At 41.3% G+C, this 12883-nt stretch overlaps 2 long non-coding RNA genes across 2 annotated transcripts in view; one reads left to right on the top strand and one right to left on the bottom strand.

Moving 5' to 3' along the window:
- LOC117505913 overlaps positions 1–8704 on the top strand; it is a 44869-nt gene extending 36165 nt beyond the window's left edge. Inside the window, exons 3-4 of the long non-coding RNA XR_004559305.1 lie at positions 8381–8436; positions 8509–8704. This is a non-coding gene — a long non-coding RNA (uncharacterized LOC117505913). The remainder of the gene's footprint in view (positions 1–8380; positions 8437–8508) is intronic.
- A 274-nt stretch (positions 8705–8978) lies between these two features.
- On the bottom strand, positions 8979–10797 carry LOC117505916. Its single transcript, XR_004559307.1, has 2 exons — positions 10475–10797; positions 8979–9127 (listed from the first exon to the last, which is right to left on the bottom strand). It is a non-coding gene; the product is annotated as an uncharacterized LOC117505916 (long non-coding RNA).
- Between the last annotated feature and the right edge of the window lie 2086 nt (positions 10798–12883).

The raw sequence follows: 12883 nt of genomic DNA, 5'->3' as shown, positions 1-12883 counted from the left end.
TGACATGCTCTAATCTCTGTAATAAAATTTTATGGTCAACAGTATCAAAGCAGCACTGAGGTCCAACAGAACAAGCACAGAGATAAGTCCACTGTCCGAAGCCATAAGAAGATCATTTGTAACCTTCACTAATGCTGTTTCTGTACTATGATGAATTCTAAAACCTGACTGAAACTCTTCAAATAGACCATTCCTCTGCAGGTGATCAGTTAGCTGTTTTACAATTACCCTCTCAAGAATCTTTGAGAGAAAAGGAAGGTTGGAGATTGGCCTATAATTAGCTAAGATAGCTGGGTCAAGTGATGGCTTTTTAAGTAATGGTTAATTACTGCCACCTTAAAGGCCTGTGGTACATATCCAACTAACAAAGATAGATTGATCATATTTAAGATTGAAGCATTAAATAATGGTAGACTTCCTTGAGCAGCCTGGCAGGAATGGGGTCTAATAAGCATGTTGATGGTTTGGATGAAGTAACTAATGAAAATAACTCAGACAGAACAATCGGAGAGAAAGAGTCTAACCAAATACGGCATCACTGAAAGCAGCCAAAGATAACGATACAATTTTGGGATGGTTATGAGTAATTTTTTCTCTAATAGTCAAAATTTTGTTAGCAAAGAAAGTCATGAAGTCATTACTAGTTAAAGTTAATGGAATACTCAGCTCAATAGAGCTCTGACTCTTTGTCAGCCTGGCTACAGTGCTGAAAAGAAACCTGGGGTTGTTCTTATTTTCTTCAATTAGTGATGAGTAGAAAGATGTCCTAGCTTCACGAAGGGCTTTCTTATAGAGCAACAACTCTTTTTCCAGGCTAAGTGAAGATCTTCTAAATTAGTGAGACGCCATTTCCTCTCCAACTTACGGGTTATCTGCTTTAAGCTACGAGTTTGTGAGTTTATACCACGGAGTCAGACACTTCTGATTTAAAGCTCTCTTTTTCAGAGGAGCTACAGCATCCAAAGTTGTCTTCAATGAGGATGTAAAACTATTGACAAGATACTCTAACTCCCTTACAGAGTTTAGGTAGCTACTCTGCTCTGTGTTGGTATATGACATTAGAGAACATAAAGAAGGAATCATATCCTTAAACCTAGTTACAGCGCTTTCTGAAAGACTTCTAGTGTAATGAAACTTATTCCCCACTGCAGGGTAGTCCCATCAGGGTAAATGTAAATGTTATTAAAAAATGATCAGACAAAAGGGAGTTTTCAGGGAATACTGTTAAGTCTTCTATTTCCATACCATAAGTCAGAACAAGATCTAAGATATGATTAAAGTGGTGGGTGGACTCATTTACTTTTTGAGCAAAGCCGATAGAGTCTAATAATAGATTAAATGCAGTGTTGAGGCTGTCATTCTCAGCATCTGTATGGATGTTAAAATCGCCCACTATAATTATCTTATCTGAGCTAAGCACTAAGTCAGACAAAAGGTCCTGAAAATTCACAGAGAAACTCACAGTAACGACCAGGTGGACGATAGATAATAACAAATAAACTGGTTTTTTGGGACTTCCAATTTGGATGGACAAGACTAAGAGACAAGCTTTCAAATGAATTAAGCTCTGTCTAGGTTTTTGATTAATTAATAAGCTGGAATGGAAGATTGCTGCTAATCCTCCGCCCCGGCCCGTGCTACGAGCATTCTGACAGTTAGTGTGACTCGGGGGTGTTGACTCATTTAAACTAACATATTCATCCTGCTGTAACCAAGTTTCTGTTAGGCAGAATAAATCAATACGTTGATCAATTATTATATCATTTACCAACAGGGACTTAGAAGAAAGGAGACCTAATGTTTAATAGACCACATTTAACTGTTTTAGTCTGTGGTGCAATTGAAGGTGCTATATTATTTTTTCTTTTTGAATTTTTATGCTTAAATAGATTTTTGCTAGTTATTGGTGGTTCTGGGAGCAGGCACCGTCTCTACGGGGATGGGTAATAGGGGGATGGCAGGGGGAGAGAAGCTGCAGAGAGGTGTATAAGACCACAGCTCTGCCTCCTGGTCCCAACGCTAGACAGTCACAGTTTGGAGGATCCCAAAAAATTGGCCAGATTTCTAGAAATGAGAGCTGCTCCCTCTAAAGTGGGATGGATGCCGTCATCTCCTAACAAGACCAGGTTTTCCCCAGAAGCCTTGCCAATTATCAATGAAGCCCACCTCATTTTTTGGACACCACTCAGACAGTAAGCCTGCAGTCTGAGAGCGAAGTGCTCTATTTGGTTGATATGGTACTATGAGGTCCCTAAGATAGATGGGACCTGATTATTCAAAACCTTATAAGTAAGAAGAAGAATTTTAAATTCTATTCTAGAATTAACAGAAAGCCAATGAAGAGAGGCCAGTATGGGTGAGATATGCTCGCTCCTTCTAGTCCCTGTCAGTACTCTAGCTGCAGCATTTTGAATTAACTGAAGGCTTTTCATGGAACTTTTAGGGCAACCTGATAATAATGAATTACAATAGTCCAGCCTAGAGGAAATAAATGCAATGAATTACTTTTTCAGCATCACTCTGAGACAAGACCTTTCTAATTTAGAGATATTGCGCAAATGCAAAAAAGCAGTCCTACATATTTGTTTAATATGCACATTGAATGACATATCCTTGATCAAAAATGACTCCAAGATTTCTCACAGTATTACTAGAGGTCAGGGTAATGCCATCCAGAGTAAGGATCTGGTTAGACACCATGTTTCTAAGATTTGTGGGGCCAAGTACAATAACTTCAGTTTTATCTGAGTTTAAAGCAGGAAATTAGAGGTCATCCATGTCTTTATGTCTGTAAGACAATCCTGCAGTTTAGCTAATGGTGTGTGTCCTCTGGCTTCATGGACAGATAAAGCTGGGTATCATCTGCGTAACAATGAAAATTTAAGCAATGCTGTCTAATAATACTGCCTAAGGGAAGCATGTATAAAGTGACTAAAATTGGTCCTAGCACAGAACCTTGTGGAACTCCATAATTAACCTTAGTCTGTGAATAAGATTCCCCATTTACATGAACCAATTGTAATCTATTAGATACATGTAATGTATCTAATACGATAGATACATGTAACACATGTAATGTTATATCAGCCACAGACTGCATATGTAATGTTATATCAGCCACAGACTGCATATGTAATGTTATATCAGCCAGACTGCATATGTAATATCAGCCACAGACTGCATATGTAATGTTATATCAACCGCAGACTGTACATGTAATGTTATATCAACCACAGACTGCATATGTAATGTTATATCAGCTGCAGACTGCATATGTAATATCAGCCACAGACTGCATATCAAATCAAATCAAATCAATATTATTATATAGCGCCAAATCACAACAAACAGTTGCCCCAAGGCGCTTATATTGTACGGCAAGGCCATACAATAATTACGGAAAAAACCCCAACGGTCAAAACGACCCCCTGTGAGCAAGCACTTGGCAACAGTGGGAAGGAAAAACTCCCTTTTAACAGGAAGAAACCTCCAGCAGAACCAGGCTCAGGGAGGGGCAGGTCTTCTACTGGGACTGGTTGGGGCTGAGGGAGAGAACCAGGAAAAAGACATGCTGTGGAGGGGAGCAGAGATCAATCACTAATGATTAAATGCAGAGTGGTGCAGAGCAAAAACAGAAAGAAACACTCAGTGCATCATGGGAACCCCCCAGCAGTCTACGTCTATAGCAGCATAACTAAGGGATGGTTCAGGGTCACCTGATCCAGCCCTAACTATAAGCTTTAGCAAAAAGGAAAGTTTTAAGCCTAATCTTAAAAGTAGAGAGGGTGTCTGTCTCCCTGATCTGAATTGGGAGCTGGTTCCACAGGAGAGGAGCCTGAAAGCTGAAGGCTCTGCCTCCCATTCTACTCTTACAAACCCTAGGAATTTAAGCAAGTACAATAACTTCAGTTTTATCTGAGTTTAAAAGCAGGAAATTAGAGGTCATCCATGTCTTTATGTCTGTAAGACAATCCTGCAGTTTAGCTAATTGGTGTGTGTCCTCTGGCTTCATGGATAGATAAAGCTGGGTATCATCTGCGCAACAATGAAAATTTAAGCAATGCCGTCTAATAATACTGCCTAAGGGAAACATGTAAAAAGTGAATAAAATTGGTCCTAACACAGAACCTTGTGGAACTCCATAATTAACCTTAGTCTGTGAAGAAGATTCCCCATTTACATGAACAAATTGTAATCTATTAGATAAATATGATTCAAACCACCACAGCACAGTGCCTTTAATACCTATGGCATGCTCTAATCTCTGTAATAAAATGTTATGGTCAACAGTATCAAAAGCAGCACTGAGGTCTAACAGAACAAGCACAGAGATGAGTCCACTGTCTGAGGCCATAAGAAGATCATTTGTAACCTTCACTAATGCTGTTTCTGTACTATGATGAATTCTAAACCTGACTGAAACTCTTCAAATAGACCATTCCTCTGCAGATGATCAGTTAACTGTTTTACAACTACCCTTTCAAGAATTTTTGAGAGAAAAGGAAGGTTGGAGATTGGCCTATAATTAGCTAAGATAGCTGGGTCAAGTGATGGCTTTTTAAGTAATGGCTTAATTACTGCCACCTTAAAAGCCTGTGGTACATAGACAACTAACAAAGATAGATTGAAAGCCAAGCCAATTGAGTCTAATAATAGATTAAATGCAGTGTTGAGGCTGTCATTCTCAGCATCTGTGTGGATGTTAAAATTGCCCACTATAATTATCTTATCTGAGCTAAGCACTAAGTCAGACAAAAGGTCTGAAATTCACAGAGAAACTAACAGTAACGACCAGGTGGATGATAGATAATAACAAATAAAACTGGTTTTTGGGACTTCCAATTTGGATGGACAAGACTAAGAGACAAGCTTTCAAATTAATTAAAGCTCTGTCTGGGTTTTTGATGAATTAATAAGCTGGAATGGAAGATTGCTGCTAATCCTCCGCCTCGGCCCATGCTACGAGCATTCTGACAGTTAGTGTGACTCGGGGGGTGTTGACTCATTTAAACTAACATATTCATCCTGCTGTAACCAGGTTTCTGTAAGGCAGAATAAATCAATATGTTGATCAATTATTATATCATTTACCAACAGGGACTTAGAAGAGAGAGACCTAATGTTTAATAGACCACATTTAACTGTTTTAGTCTGTGGTGCAGTTGAAGGTGCTATATTATTTTTTCTTTTTGAATTTTTATGCTTAAATAGATTTTTGCTGGTTATTGGTAATCTGGGAGCAGGCACCGTCTCTACGGGGATGGGTAATAAGGGGATGGCAGGGGGAGAGAAGCTGCAGAGAGGTGTGTAAGACTACAACTCTGCTTCCTGGTCCCAACCCTGGATTGTCACGATTTGGAGGATTTAAGAAAATTGGCCAGATTTCTAGAAATGAGAGCTGCTCCATCCAAAGTGGGATGGATGCCGTCTCTCCTAACAAGACCAGGTTTTCCCCAGAAGCTTTGCCAATTATCTATGAAGCCCACCTCATTTTTTGGACACCACTCAGACAGCCAGCAATTCAGGGAGAACATGCGGCTAAACATGTCACTCCCGCTCCGATTGGGGAGGGGCCCAGAGAAACTACAGAGTCCGACATTGTTTTTGCAAAGTTACACACCGATTCAATGTTAATTTTAGTGACCTCCGATTGGCGTAACCGGGTGTCATTACTGCCGACGTGAATTACAATCTTACCAAATTTACGCTTAGCCTTAGCCAGCAGTTTCAAATTTCCTTCAATGTCTCCTGCTCTGGCCCCCGGAAGACAATTTACTATGGTTGCTGGTGTCGCTAACTTCACATTTCACAAAACAGAGTCGCCAATAACTAGAGTTTGGTCCTCGGTGGGTGTGTTGCCGAGTGGGGAAAAACGGTTAGAATGTGAACGGGTTTGGCGGTGTACACGGGGCTTCTGTTTAGGGCTACGCTTCCTCCTCACAGTCACCCAGTCGGCCTGCTTTCCCGGCTGCTCGGGATCTGCTGGAAGGGAACTAACGGCGGCTAAGCTACCTTGGTCCGCACCGACTACAGGGGCCTGGCTAGCTGTAGAATTTTCCACGGTGCGGAGCCGAGTCTCCAATTCGCCCAGCCTGGCCTCCAAAGCTACAATAAGCTACACTTATTACAAGTACCATTACTGCTAAAGGAGGCCGAGGAATAACTAAACATTTCACACCCAGAGCAGAAAAGTGCGGGAGAAACAGGAGAAGCCGCCATGCTAAATCGGCTAAGAGCTAGTAGCTGCGCTAAGCTAGCGGATTCCTAAAAACACACAAGTGAATAATGTGTAAATAATTTAGAGGTGATTCAACAGAGGGGAGTGCTTTAGTTAAGGCACGTGAAGATTACACTGTGAAACAAATCGTTATCTAGTTAACTAGATCAATCTAACTGCGCAGATTAAACAGCTAACAGATACAGAAAAACACCGCTGTGTTCCGGAACAGGAAGTGATACAATACCGCAGTGAGAGCCAACCACCACATGCATATGTAATGTTATATCAGCCACAGACTGCACATGTAATGTTATATCAACCACAGACTGCATATGTAATGTTATATCAGCCTCAGACTGCACATGTAATGTTATATCAGCCACAGACTGGACAGACATGAACTGATGAGTCAAATGAAGTCTACACACGCCCACCTATCTTAAAGTTATTAAGTTGGCTAAGGCTAACAAGCTAGGTAACCTTGGTTAACGTTTATTTTTGCAGACTAAAAGGGGTGGCTCAAAATACGAGTGGCTCGGGTATTGGAAACTATGATTCTTTTATGCACAATTCTGCCCCTTACCAAAAACCAAACCATTGTATTCCACATTTTGAGTTTATTAAAGGTCACGTTAAAAACCAGGCCTGGGACCCTCACAGACAGTGTCCATCTTGTGAAAGGCCCCCGAAGTAGCTGTACAACACTTTTATACAATGTGGGTTTTAACAATGGGTGTGGTTTAGTCTCACATTTCTAATGTTACTGGCACTCACCAACAGGGGGAGATCTCCCTGTGTCTGAAACTTGGACACATGATGAAGTAAAACTTAACTTATATTTCTCAGAACTTCTAATCAAATAACACAAATACTTGATAGCTAATATAAAATAAAGAATTAGCACAGATATTATCTAAAAACTAGCACTCATGGTGCTAACATACAAATAAAATAACACTCAGATTTAACTCACTGGAGCACAGATGGCTTAGATGGTCTGTTAATGACACAGCAACCATATTATCTCAGATACCGTATGTGTTCTTAAACGCTCACAACAGACACGACCACAACTAGTGACCTGCTAGGAACTGGCTGTCTGGATCCAGCACACTAGCTGTCACCCAAAACAGCCATGTCATAATTATCCAAAACTTTATGGCTTTAAAAGGCTTCAACTAATGACTGATGTTTGGACGGATCAGAACTGAAGGGCCCAGATCGACTGTGAGATGAAAGCAAGAGGCAAGTCACCTTGTCACGGGAACAGGCCCACTGATGGCGTGGACGCCCCCTGCCTGTGGTGCTGATGCCTGTGTGGACTTCTCATCTTCTTTATATTATTATGTTCTTTGATTTCCTGTTTTCTCTTTCTTCAGCTTCGTAAACTTTGCAAAACCTAGTAATTGTTAGAATGGCCTAAGCAGAGGGTCACCCCCTTTGAGTCTGGTCTGCTTGAAGTTTCTTCCTCAAATCATCAGAGGGAGTTTTTCTTAACACTGTTGCCTGTGTGTTTGCTCTGGGGGTTGGTAAGGTTAGACCTTACGTGTGTGAAGTGCCTTGAGGCAACATTGTTGTGATTTGGTGCTATATAATGAAATAAATTGAAATGACTGATTTACCTACAGAAGGTTGTCATGAACAGGCAAAGCAACTTTATAGAAAAAAAATTGTGTCAGGGTGCAAACATTTCTATTTCTGCTGTTGTTAGACTTAACATGCGTGCCCTTTGGGGATTGACTCAGTTTGGAGCCAGCCTTAGGTTATGCCACTTCTGCACTGGCACCAGAGTTTGCCACTTTCACCTTTAGAAATTCACTAATGTGTCCAAGTGACCAACATTTGTGGCTGTAGTTGGATTTGAACACTGGTGTCTAGTGACTTCTCATTCTCAAGACCAAAGCACTACCAGGTCAGCCAAAGGAGAAGTCCCACCAAGCCACTTAGCAGGAACATCTTTACAATCTGGACTTCACCCCTCAAACTGAAAGTAGTTGACCTGTTCCCCAGCAAGTTTTGCAAAAATCAATTCATTGATATTTGTTGAAGAAATGGACAAAGTCATTGTAAAGTATACTGAGTAGAATTTCACATGGTTGTACTGAAACTGAATATTTCTGGAATTTTCAAACAACTTTTCTCTCTTGTTTTGTCTTGCAGCTTGATGGAGATGTTTCCACGTTTAACCTTCAGCCGTGTCTGTTCTTAAGGCTGAGGTAGTAGATTGAATAGTTGTGGGGTTTGTGTCCCCATTTGAGATAACTATACAGTCTACTGTCTTTCCTAAGGAGACAGGTTAATCTGCGTTGACGCCGAAGACTGAACACACATGGAAAAGGCAAACAGAGACACAACAGAGACCCTCCGAAATCAATGAAGCCTGAAGTTGAGCCTAGCAAGATGAGGTAGTAGGTTGTATAGTTTGTGGGACGGAGTGAATCCTACTCAGGTGATAACTATACAGCCGATTACCTTCCTTGAGAGGTACAAGTGTGCGTTTAGAATCCAGTGAGTCATCGAATCACTTTCATTGCCATCTTGTGGCCAAAGAGTTACAGTGTGCTTTGGAGATAATCAAACCTCCTTTATGGCTGATCTGCTGTTTGTACGAGTGTTAAAAACAGAATAAGGAATACATTTTATTAATAAGGAGAAGCTAATGATACAAAATGATGTGTACAAGTAAAAATAAAAATATCCATGTATAATAAGGAATTCTAAACATGGAAAGTGATTGTCATTGATTTTCTTTAAATACACATTTTAATATTGAAATAATTGTGTTTTCTATCAGTAATACATTTTCAGTAACAAAAGCTTCAAAATGTAAGATAGAAAGATTTTGTTGTTATTTTATATAGAAGTACATCCTAAATAGGCCCTTAGGGCTATTGGGCAGGTGTTTCACTGTAAAAAAAAGTCTGAAATTAACAGGAAAATCCTGTGAACTCACAACATAAAAAACCTGTGAAAAGAAAACAATGGAGTAGTGTTAATTGACAGCAATAAATTGTAAAACGTGGAATGAAACTGAACTGTGAATCTAACAGTACAAATATGTTAAAATCATATACATTATAGAATTTACCAATTACTTTAGTTTAAACACAGAAAAATCATAATACCAAAACTGTACAATACAGTTAAAATTACAACATGACACGAATTTGATTTTTTTGTAATACACTGAAAAAAAGAGACTGTTGAACCAACTTTAAAAAGTGTTACAATTACAAGTTTCAATCAATCAATCAATCAATCAATTTTTTTATATAGCGCCAAATCACAACAAACAGTTGCCCCAAGGCGCTTTATATTGTAAGGCAAGGCCATACAATAATTATGTAAAAACCCCAACGGTCAAAACGACCCCCTGTGAGCAAGCACTTGGCTACAGTGGGAAGGAAAAATTCCCTTTTAACAGGAAGAAACCTCCAGCAGAACCAGGCTCAGGGAGGGCAGTCTTCTGCTGGGACTGGTTGGGGCTGAGGGAGAGAACCAGGAAAAAGACATGCCTGTGGAGGGGAGCAGAGATCAATCACTAATGATTAAATGCAGAGTGGTGCATACAGAGCAAAAAGAGAAAGAAACAGTGCATCATGGGAACCCCCCAGCAGTCTAAGTCTATAGCAGCATAACTAAGGGATGGTTTCAAAGTTAAATCAACTCTACTTACAAACTTAAGTTCAAACAACTTAATTCATTCAGGTTTTTACAAATTGTAACACTTCTTCAAGTTGGTTCAAACATTCTCTTTTTTTCAGTGTAGCTTATGTGTTCCATATATTTGCATTGTAATAAGAGAGACCCAGCTAGCAAGGGTGGTGGCCAAGTGGTTAATGCATTTGGTTTCCGTGTGGGAAGTTCCCGGTTCAAACTCCACCCGTCACCTTTGTCCATGTAACATGATGTTGCGTTGGGAAGGGCATCCTGGGTAAAACTTATGCCAAATCAACATGAAACACCCACCATGGATCTGTGTGGTGACCCTGAGTGAAAACAAGGGTGCAGCTGAAGGGACTGACTGTATGTGTACATTTACAGAAAAAATTGTTTTAATAACAGCACGGCCTTGCTAATTCGGTAGGCAAGGACCGTAAAAATTACAGTTTTAATTTTTTTTTACAGGTTTTAAACTTTAAAAATTTACATATTTTATGTAAAACTATTTACATATTCTCTGTAATTTTTACAGAATTCCCTGGTAACCACTGCTGCCAGAAATATTCCGTAAAAACAACAGAATTTTTTTACACTGCAGTTCTGCAATGTCGGATTAGTGGATTAGAGTCGACAGCTCCTCCTGGACAGTGTGCCAGTCCATCACAGGTTACTGCCACAGCCAAGGCTGGTAGCCATGCTGGGTGGACTGAGACCATCCAGATAAAGGGACTTGTCCAAGGGGCAGGTAGTCCAAAACACACTCATGGAATCAAACTCAGATCGATATATTAGTGGACCACACATCCCACAGATCCACCTGATTTCTGCTGTTATAATATGCTGTAGTATAAATAAATAAATAGACTGTGTATTATTTATACCTACTGTAGATCATTTCGTAAATGATTCTATGCATTGTTGTTTACCACTGGCCACCGTACTTGTATTACGTGGCCCAATCAGAATGCTCCTCTCCCAGCTCTATTCTGTTATATGTATCTGGCGCCAGCTATATTTTCAGTTGGATTAAATTACAGTAACGGTAAACCTTGCGTGATCACTGACTCATACCCACAGTGAACTTTCCACATGGTGTCAGAAGCCGGATCAACCTTCTCGCCTGCGAGTATTTTTTTTTTTGTCGTTGCCGTGTACAGTATATAGTGTTTTTTTTTTTTTTTTTGCTGTTACATTCTGCTTAAAGTTAGCTGCAATAACAACAACGAGCCACTCCTCTTCCCCGTAATGGCTGACGGATTTCGCAGACCCGACCCGCTCGTCTTCAACGAGAACATCGCCGAGAATTGCTGAGTTTTTGAAAGGGAGTACGACATTTTTATTGCCGCAGCGCACTACGACAAGCCAGCCAAGACCCAGGCTTACATCCTCCTCAACATCGCTGGGCCAGAGGCCATCGAGCGGGAGCGTTCATTCATCTAGCCCAGAGGTGCGTGTTCCTGACAGAGAAGAAGGCTTCAGGATTGTCACTCCTGCCGAGTCCAGAGAGGATCCGGAGTGCCTAAAAAAAGTTCGGTGAAATCTGCAACCCACAAAACACAGGACAATGGACAGACACAAGTTTCACACAAGAAATCAGAAACAAGGTGAGACAATCAAATCATTTATTAGTGATCGTAGGATTAAGGCCAAGTTGTTGTCACTTGGAGAGATAACGGATGAGCTAATCTGTGACCACATCGTCTGCAGAGTTACCAGTGACACTTCAAGGAAAGCCTTGTTGAGGGATAGCGAGCTCACTCTAGCAAAGCCATTTCAATCACCCACATTCACAAAATGACTGAGGAAAGCAGTAAGACACTAGCAACAGCAGCTACCAGTGTCGACGTGGTTAAGCCAGCCCCAAGCAGTTTACCTCAAACCCAGCCACAGTCCGCTCCACAGATCATCACAAATTGCTCGAACTGTGGAGGTAGCCTGCGGCTAGGCGGGAAAACTGCCCGGCATTCAGAAAGCAGTGCCACGGCTGCAGGAAGCTTAATCATTACAAACAGTGTTGCAAGTCTAAACCACACAGCCAGCTAGGTAGAGCCACGAGACGATCAGTGAACAAAATGAAGTGGATTGAATCAACATGCGACGATTGAGACATTTATGTGGATGGTGTCGAGATAGACAGCCAGGTGGACTGTGTTAACTCTGAAACAAATGAGAAAGATGAGGTATTTGTCACTATAGACATAAACAACAAACGCATTGAAATGAAGTTGACACGGGAGCAGGATGCAATGTAACGTCATTAAAGACTTCAAAAGAGTGACAAATGGAGAACAATGATTAAGCAAGGGAAAACCGTCAGCCTTGTCACTTATGGAGGCACCAGAATCGAGGCTAGTGGCACAGTCACACTGCCATGTCGCTTAAAGGAGCAGTACCACCCCTTGCCTTTCTTTGTGGTGGACAGAGAGGTGCAACCACTGCCAGGTTTTAGGGCGTTGCAAGACATGGGCATCGTCAAAATGAGCCCTGATGTCCACCAGGTCAGCGTGGAAAGCAACACTGACTTCAGCTCACGGGTACTAGCTCAGTACAAGGACCTGTTCAGCGACGAGCTGGGAAAACTTCCTGTCACGTACTCCATGAAGCTGGATCCGAATGTACAGCCTGTGGTCCGCCCTGCCCACTGCGTCCCTGTTGCAATGTGAGTCAGGGGCGAGCTTGAGTGCATGCAGTGCATCGGTGTCATAACACCGGTCAGAGAGCCAACCGACTGGGTCTCATCCATGGTAGTAGCACACAAGAAGGACAAGCATGAGATCAGGCTGTGCATCAATCCAAAAGACCTCAACACAGCGTTGAAGAGGCCCCACCACCCAATGCACAGCATAGAAGAAGTAGCTGCACAGATGTCAGGAGCGACAGTGTTCTCGGTTTTTGGATGCCAAGAAATCTTTCTTGCAGATACGCCTTGACGTAGAAGAGAAGAAGAAGAAGAAATCTTCGATGCTGACCACCTTCAGTACCCTGTTGGGTGCTTCAGAT

This window comes from Thalassophryne amazonica, chromosome 3, assembly GCF_902500255.1.
Source record: "Thalassophryne amazonica chromosome 3, fThaAma1.1, whole genome shotgun sequence".
In the NCBI taxonomy this organism is placed as follows: domain Eukaryota; kingdom Metazoa; phylum Chordata; class Actinopteri; order Batrachoidiformes; family Batrachoididae; genus Thalassophryne; species Thalassophryne amazonica.
The sequence above is the reverse complement of the archived record's forward strand: the minus strand, read 5'-3'. Positions and strand labels throughout refer to the sequence as shown.